The 9,178-nt window shown below is 41.6% G+C and overlaps 1 non-coding gene across 1 annotated transcript; it reads right to left on the reverse strand.

The window, feature by feature from the left end:
* Positions 1–528: 528 nt before the first annotated feature.
* Trnas-cga (transfer RNA serine (anticodon CGA)) lies at positions 529–603 on the reverse strand. Its single transcript has one exon. It is a non-coding gene; the product is annotated as a tRNA-Ser (tRNA).
* Positions 604–9,178: the final 8,575 nt, after the last annotated feature.

Consider the following 9,178-nt stretch of genomic DNA (forward strand, 5'->3'; position numbering starts at 1 on the left):
CACATCAGAACTGCCTCTGTGGTGCCTTTACCTTATCTAAAGTCAAGATGGTAATTATTACTAACTGCCAGTATTACGAGGGTCGATTTATAACTAATGTCTTACTTATACAGTGCAAGTTAGCCGATGACAGTATTTTAGGAAACGAAGTACATGTGCCAGAACGAGATTTTCACTCTGCAGCGGAGTGTGCGCTGATATGAAACTTCATGGCAGATTGAAACTGTGTGCCGGACCGAGACTCGAACTCGGGACCTTTGCCTTTCGTGGGCAAGTGCTCTACCAACTAAGCTACCCAAGCACGACTGATTCCCCGTCCTCACAGCTTTAGTTAAGCCAGTACCTCGTCTCCTACCTTCCAAACTTTACAGAAGCTCACCTGCGAAAGTTGCAGGACTAGCAGTCCTGAAAGAAAGGATATTGCGGAGACATGGCTTAGCCACAGCCTGGGGGATGTTTCCAGAATGAGATTTTCACTCTGCAGCGGTGAGTGCGCTGATATGAAACTTCCTGGCAGATTAAAACTGTATGCCGGACCGAGACTCGAACTCGGGACCTTTGCCTTTCGCGGGCAAGTGCTCTACCAACTGAGCTACCCAAGCACGACTCACGCCCCGTCCTCACAGCTTTAGTTTCGCCAGTACCTCGTCTCCTACCTTCCAAACTTTACAGAAGCTCTCCTGCGTACCTTGCAGGACTAACACTCCTGAAATAAAGGATATTGTTGAGAAATGGCTTAGCCACAGCCTGGGGGATGTTTCCAGAATGAGATTTTCAGTCTGCAGCGGAGTGTGCGCTGATATGAAACTTCCTGGCAGATTAAAACTGTATGCCGGACTGAGACTCGAACTCGGGACCTTTGCCTTTCGCAGGCAATGATCTACCAACTGAGCTACCCAAGCACGACTCAGCTCAGTTGGTAGAGCACTTGCCCGCGAAAGGCAAAGGTCCCGAGTTCGAGTCTCGGTCCGGCACACAGTTTTAATCTGCCAGGAAGTTTCGAAGTACATGTGATTTCTTTAGCATTTATTTATCTTTTTCTAGATTTTCGCTAGACAATTTGATACAGATTTGACAGCCATACTCAAAAGTGTATGACACGTCAGCGTGTGGATTTCTTCCTTGGACCACAGTGATCTACACGAAGGCGATCTTACATTTTGGGACAGTATTAAAATCACAGGGCGTCAAACGTGGACCGTATAGTGGATGTCGTATAGTCGTGAGTTTCAGCTTCCTAAGCTACTCATCTCCATTTACATACATCTTCCGCAAGCCACCGTATGGCTGGTGGTGGAGGGTACCCTGTACTACTCCATGACACATGAATTGTGAGGGCTATTTTTATCTTGCTGCATTAAAACATTTTTCTCTCCTTTCAAATTCTCCTCGCATTGACAGGTAGGAGAGTATTTAGTAACAACCTGAGGTTATCAGTTGTTCGATTCTCGTGTGGGAAATTCGCCAGGTGTTGAAAAAGGTTTTGTCCAGCTCATTTAACTTAATTTTAGTGACTAAAACGAAACCACACACTCTTGCGGTACATAAAATATCATTTTACTTCTTCTTGTAGTTCGTCAGTAAGAAAATGTAGTGACTTATTGGGCATTTTTCACTTGCCACTTGGACACTGACTTTACGTTCGCTTTGACGAATAAAAGTATTAGGATGACAGCAGGAAAGGAGAGTCAAATAGAAGATACCTCATACTTGCTATGCACTGACCAATATGCGCAAATATCCACTCACTTTGGCCAAAACAAAAGCGTAGACCACTCCTGCATGCGAATCAAGTTCGACCCTCTTGTCAAACAGGTTACGATAGCAGACATTGCAGTCCTCTTCAAATTTAAGGGTCGTCGTCTAAAATTAATTATCGGTTCATTTTGTTTCAGTGTGAATACTGTCTCGACTATTACAATATTTTTTTCTTTATTGCGCTGTTCCTGGTTGTACTTGACGTAAATGTTAAGGACTTCTCTTTTAAAACTTCTGAACTGAATAATTTTTTGTATTGTTCAGTCAATAATACTCTATCAAATATTCCGCTAAGTAACTCCATATGTGCGACAGTGGCATTTGTAATTTAACACAACTTCAGTTGTGTTGTTGACAGATAATCTTGCTGGCTGGGTGAGGAGACTGGGGAGGTGGGAGCTGATCTGCGTCAAAAATAGCTAACTAACTTTCCTACACTGTAATTTTACCTGCTGAATTTTTCTAATTTTGCCACAATACTCCGTATAATTTGTTTATAAAGCTGACCACGGCATTCTACAAATTTACAAGATTCCTTTAACGCTAGTGAACGGAGAGAAAATTTCACAAAAATGTTAAATGCACGACGTAGCCAAATGCACGCGTTCTTGTTTCTCAGGCATTCTACGAAGAACTTACAACTAAGACTAGGAATGTTATTGACATAAATGGTCTTTGAATGTGAAAGAAGAGTTGCAAATCGTATAAAATCAATAGCTGCTGATTCTAAATTAGTTGTTGCGTCGTATGCGGTTCCAGGCCTGCTACATTGTTTGCGTTAATTAGTAAATCATCGCTTATCTCGTAATTATTATGTAACTGTCTACTGGCAACTTGCGTTCTGAAAAGCCCTCTTTGTATCAGCTACGGGGTGGCAACGATCGTGGTATAAAAATGCAGATCAATAGAACTAAGCAAGAACCTGCAATGAAGAAATAGCTCCAATAGCTCATTACTCAGTGCTTGAGGTGCAAGAAAACAGGACTATATCAGAGATGTAGTATCAACAGCGATAATAATGGTTGTTGGATTTTCTGTACCTGAGGAAACTAAGGGACAAAACTGTGCATTACGACATGGATCGATTAATGTTTTCTGCCGCAGAAATCGTCTTAGTAACTGACGACGGTTTTTCTCAAAAGACAGCTTTAGCTCTCGGTTAATGAAAGTATGCTCATCAAAAAACAAGTGAATCAAACAAGTGAGTCTTACAGTCACAATCCTGACCTATGAAACTCGCAATTTTTGGATGGCATTTTATGTTTTTAGAGAAGGCTATATTAAGCATTTAAAAGGTTTTTCACCGTTTTCAGGTGTTCTCTGTTAAATATGTGTTCTTACAACAAGTTGGAACTGTGTGGCGAAGTGGGACTTGAAACCGGATCTCTAGTTCATCGCATAGTGAGCTACAAGTTGAGCTATCGCTTACTTAACTCCATATTTATTCATGCTACCAGCGACGTGTGTGTATAGAACCGGTGCTTTGTCTTGCACTACACCTTATGGGAGACTTTCCATCAGCTGACCTACCAAGGTTCATCCTTGTTCGTGTAAAGAACCAACACGTCATCTTGCGTTACATCTTATGCGAGATATCCATCAGCTGCCCTTCCAAGGATCAGACTTGTCTCTGTATATAACTGGTATTTCATCGTGTACTAAGCTTTATGCGAGACTTTGGATCAGCCGACCTACACTATGTGGTCAGAAGTATCCGGACACCTGGCTGAAAATGATTTAAAACTTTGTAGTGCCCTCCATCGCTAATGCCGGAATTCAGTATGGTGTTGGCTCACCCTTATTCTTGATAACAGCTTCCACTCCCGCAGGCATGCGTTCAATCAAGGTTTCTCGGCGAATGGCAGCCTATTCTTCACGTAGTGCTGCGCTGAGGAGAGGTATCCGTGTCGGTCGGTGAGGCGTGGGACGAAGTCGGCGTTCCAAAACATCCCAAAGGTGTTCTATAGGATTAAGGTCAGGACTCAATGAAGGCCAGTCCATTACAGGGATTTTACTGTCATGTACCCACTCCACAACAGGCTGTGCATTATGAACAGGTGCTCGATCGTGTTGAAAGATGCAATCGCCATCCCCCAATTGTTCTTCAACAGTGGGAAGCAAGCATGCGCTTAAAGCATCAATGTAGGCCACGCAAAACAACAAGGGGTGCAAGCACCCTCCATGAAAAACACGACCATACCGTAACACCACAGCCTTCTAACTTTACTGTTGGCACTACACAAGCTGGCAGATGTCGTTCATCGGGCATTCGCCATACCCACACCCTGCCATTGGATCGCCACATTGTGTACCGTGATTCGTCACTCCACACAACGTTTCTCCACTGTTCAATTGTCCAATCTTTACGCTCCTTACACCAAGTGAGGTATCGTTTGGCATTTACCGGCGTCATGTGTGGCTTATGAGTAGCCGCTCGACCATGAAATCCAAATTCTTTCGTCTCCTGCTTAACTTTCATAGTACTTGCAGTGGATCCTGATGCAGTTTGGAATTCCTGTGTGATGGTCTGTATGGAAGTCTGCCTATTACACATTACGACCCTCTTCAACTGTCGGCGGCCTCTGTCAGTCACCACACGAGGTCGGCCTCTGCACTTTTGTGCTGTACGTGTCCTTTCCGTTTCCACTTCACTATCACGTCGGAAACAGTGGACCTAGCAATGTTCAGGAGTGTGGAAATCTCGCTTACAGACGTATGACACAAGTGACACCCAATCACCTGACCACGTTCGAAGTCCGTGAGTTCCGCGTCAGCGTCCCATTCTGCTCTCTCACGATGTCTAATGACTGCTGAAGTAGCTGATATCGAGTACCTGGCAGTAGGTGGCAGCACAATGCACGTAATATGAAAAACGTATGTTTTTGGGTGTGTCCGGATACTTTTGATCACATAGTGTACCAAGGATCAGCCATGTGGGTGTATAGAAATGGTGCATTGTCTTCCACTACACTTTATATCTGACTGTGCGTCAGATGTTCTACCAAGGATCAGTCCCATGTGTGTATAGAACTGGCACTTCATCACTACAACTTATGCAAGACTTTCCATCTGCTTACCTACCAAGGATTAGTCTTGTGTATGTATTGAATTGACACTTCGTCCCGCACTATACCTTAAGTGAGACTTTCTGTCAGCTAACTTAGAACAATCAGCCAAGTCTGTGTGCAGTAGCGGCGCTCCGACGCACACTACATTTTTCGCGAGACTCTCCACCAGCTGACGTACCGAGTATCAGGCAATGCCTGTTTCTCGGGAGAGCTGTAATCAGGCCGTTCGAGTCTTCTACATGAACATGATGCAGTCTATCAGTCAACGTATAGAGGGTAACAAAACTACGTCAACAGCTGGTGATGCGATGAAGAAGTGCCTTGTGGAACGAATTGAGCATTGCAATACCGTTAACTTCATCCAACGATGCTGCTGACAAGGGAAACTCCCCATAGCAGCCCGTCAGGTTTGGTGGTAAGATGGTCCAATGCATAGCCCGCCAAAAACTGAACACAGATCAAGCATGAAAACAGTAAAAAGGTGCACTGAACTGTGAAAAAAGCATAATAGAAACAGTGAACTGTCCAAGAACAAGAAGTGTAATAGAGAACAAACTGAAATAGAAACGGCGTCTTGTGTGAGTGGGCATGGCGTTGGACTCCCAAGTGGGCGCGCCGTGTTCGAAACTCCCATGTGCCATTTATCTTTTCCACAGCATTATGAGCTGTCCCTCCGGCTATTGAAATGTTGGTTCTCTTTTTGTTGTCCTGGCCGCTGATATGCTACAAATTGATTATAGAATACGAGTCATGTGGTAAGAAAGCACTATCGTCGCAAGTAAAGGTTATGCATAGTGAGAGCAGGTGAGATACGACATACACATCTCACAGACATGAAAACAACATTCAAACGTGCACAAACTATGATGCAAAAAGGGAATTCAAGAGTCAAGACATCCAAAACAGAATGCAACTTCAAAAACGTTGAAAACATATATTTCGACAGAGTACAGAGAAACTGTGTCATTGTGGAACTATTGCGTTCATTTGTTGCAGCTTATATGACAAACTATTATGTTTTCATCATTTCCTTGGGAGTGATCACATTCGCATTCATACGAACACCTATATGGGGCACGTAGGCATATCTCACTCTCTTTCCAGTCGTTCAAATTAGGTGCGTCGGTAACAGATTTCTATCGTATGGCACATGCACTGTTACTAATGCCGGGTATGGCACACCAGACATGTTTTCCGGTGGAGGATTCGGTTGACTTGTCACCTTGTCATCAAACGTTTGCGGTTCCCATTGGAAAGCCACTTCCTTTCGGCTGTTAACGGAGTAGTTGTGCACATCCAACTTTCATTATAGGTTCCTTCCTTACACACTGCTGTTACAAACGGAAATTTACACCATGACACAGACACAGATCTGAATAAAGCGAACAGCGAAAAAGAGAAAGAAAAAAAAACCTGACACGAGGGAGATTTGAACACGGCTGGCTGTTAACCAGGACTGCTTTATGTTGCACTTCTTGTTGTATGATAGTCCAGTGTTTCCATTTTGCTTTTTTTTTACAGTTCAGTGCACCTTTTTCCTATCTTCATACTTGATCTGGGTTCAGTTTTAGGCCGGTTGCCCACTGGACCATCTTTCAACTAAATCCGAGGGGGGTGCGACGGGGAGTTCCCGGGTGCTTCACGAAGATGTACAAATATTTCAATTTGTTATTCTAAATGTAAAACTAAAGAATAAAGTTCATATAAACATATAGTTACGGAACTACGGCTAATAAAAGATTTTGCCTGAAATTCAGCAACTTCGCTAATATAAAGCCAACGCAAAACTGTACTAGGTTAAAGTGAAGCACGATTTCCATTTACTTTGTTGTTATTAATCTGGCGAATCTAATAAAAATGTTCCAGGCGTATACGTGCAGTAGATTTCCAGAACATCCAGAGAAGCAAAGTAGTAATTTCGTAAAATTTTTAATTTATTAACTACTTGGCCCAATATCTTTTGTAAATTCCAGACAACTGCACAAAGTTTTCAGCAGAAGTTATAGAGAAATTAATTTTGGAAAAAGTATGGTAATAACGTTAACTGAAACTGTATGAATGTGTCAGATAATATGCCTTTATTAATACAATAGCACACGTGAATTCATGTTAAACTGGAAAAAAATATTGTTTTGCTGAACAATACACAAAATTAACTCGTTTCAAGGTTAGGAGACGACTGAAACAACTCACGTACTGTTGCCAGCAATGACATAAACATTTCTACATTTTTAATGGGAAGTAAACAAATTTACTTGTGTAATAAACTCTCCTTCTCTGAATGTTCTGAAAAACTACTGCAGATATACGTCTGGGACATGTTTTATTAGATTCACCAGACCAATAAAACAACATAAATGGAAATCGTAGTTTAACTTCGTACAGTTTGGCGATGGCATCATATTAGCGAAGCTGCTAAGGTTCAGGCCAAATCTTTTATTAGCCGTCACTTCGTAACCAAACATTTGCAGACCTATGTTTATATAAACTTTTTTCTTTAGTTTTACTTGTAGAATAAAATATTATAATATTGGTATATCTTCGTGAATCGCCCTGTACAAGGGACAATGTATGGCTGTAGGCCACCCATTCGGCGTCAGATATAAGTTTAAATATTGACTCTGCGTTGTTGCTGTGTGCGTTCGCCGCAATCTTTTGTCTAAAATGGTGTCAGGCTAATTACGAGCTTTTGCACTTGTTGACCGTCAGCGATACGAACTCGTGTTTGCACCCGAAGAGGTTAGTCGTGGAGAGTGTTGGTCACTACAAGCTCAACGCTCTGTAGCGTCGCTGCATTACGTTTCCGGACATGCCCCCCTACTCCGAATTTGTCCCTCAAGATACCCTCTTCAACCTCTCTAAGGCTGTCGATATCGTTTTGTTCCATCCTACATGAGACGCGAAATGGGTCGGGATAAGATTACAAGCAGTATCAGCAGATGGAAGTGGAGAGTAAAGGAATTGTATCTGGTGATTCAGTACTAATCTAGGGCAAGTTATTAATTTCCGTTATCTCAAGGTAGTTCATCTCCCTGCCTTTGTGGATGTTATGTACCGCTTCATGTTGCAACGTATAATTGTGGCCTTCTTTAAGGAGTTGGTGTATAAATGCAGAGTCTCATTTTCTAAGTCTTCAACTTCTATGGTGATTTTTCAAGAGGGTTAATATTGCTGTGGCAGACTGGCCTATATAGAATTTGCTACAACAAGTTACTTTGGATATTACATTCTTTTCAAAAGCTGAAGAACTTTCTTTAACACCGATCAAAATGAGTGCATTAATGTTGTGCACACAAATTGCTTTAAATTTCCTGACTTTCATATTTGTGGACACCTTCAAAGAGAGTTTTCCTAAATTTGGAGCAATTATTATTAAGATTCCTTGTACCTGCAATGGCGCACGTAACAGAACATTGTAAAGGAGCACCCACAGGTTTAAACTCTTACGTAACGTTGTAAATATCAGCACTGTAAGTAAACTCTGTGTAATTTTTTGTCATGATTTTTTTAAAAATAATCTGCAGTGACTGAATGGACTTCAGGTATCTTTTTCTTCCTGGTGCCTCTACGTCTGAACAGAAAGCAGAAGGTGATCTTGTTTAATGTTTGTGTAAATTAGATTAATTACATTTGATTCACTACTATAATTCTTTTTCCTAATACTATCATTATTCCTTGTCCTAACCAAATTTTAAATCTTGTTACCTCTTGTAACGATAAGCGACAAATTAACCTTGGGCTGTTAATATGGTAATGCTATTGATCGGTCGCCATTGGTGCAGTTTTAATGAATACTGCAGTTATTATCTATTAATTTTACGAAGTCTGATACCTTCTAAAGAATAATTTCAATGCTAAGCAAATACTGGCATTGAAATACTGATATTTCTTCCCACGGTCATGCCATTCATCACCCTGTTAACAACGAACCAACAATTACTGATTATGCTGATACTTCTCTCTGCTCCCATCATTAAAATAATTCCGCTTTCTCTTCTTGGTCACCAGTTAAAAAATAACGTTAATTATTTCACTAAAGAGAAGTAGGAATTATATGTAACAGCTGAGATCCGGTTTATAAACTAGTGAACGCTGTAAAATATTACTCCAGTGTAATGTGTTAATTGTATTTGTTACAGATATCTACGAGGTTTGGAACTTTAATAGTGCCAACTATTTATTTACAGCTCGTACAAAACAGATACGTGTTTCAAAGTTTCACTGACCTTCAAAGTAGTCACCAACACTGTGTATAACCCGTCGCCAGCGATGTGGAAGTCGTAGGATACTCTTAGCAGTGTCAGTTGTGTTGACAGTTCGAGCGGCGGGGTCTATTGCCCAACGAATTTGTA

The sequence above is a fragment of the Schistocerca gregaria genome, chromosome 3 (genome assembly GCF_023897955.1).
Source record: "Schistocerca gregaria isolate iqSchGreg1 chromosome 3, iqSchGreg1.2, whole genome shotgun sequence".
Taxonomy (NCBI): Eukaryota; Metazoa; Arthropoda; class Insecta; order Orthoptera; family Acrididae; genus Schistocerca; species Schistocerca gregaria.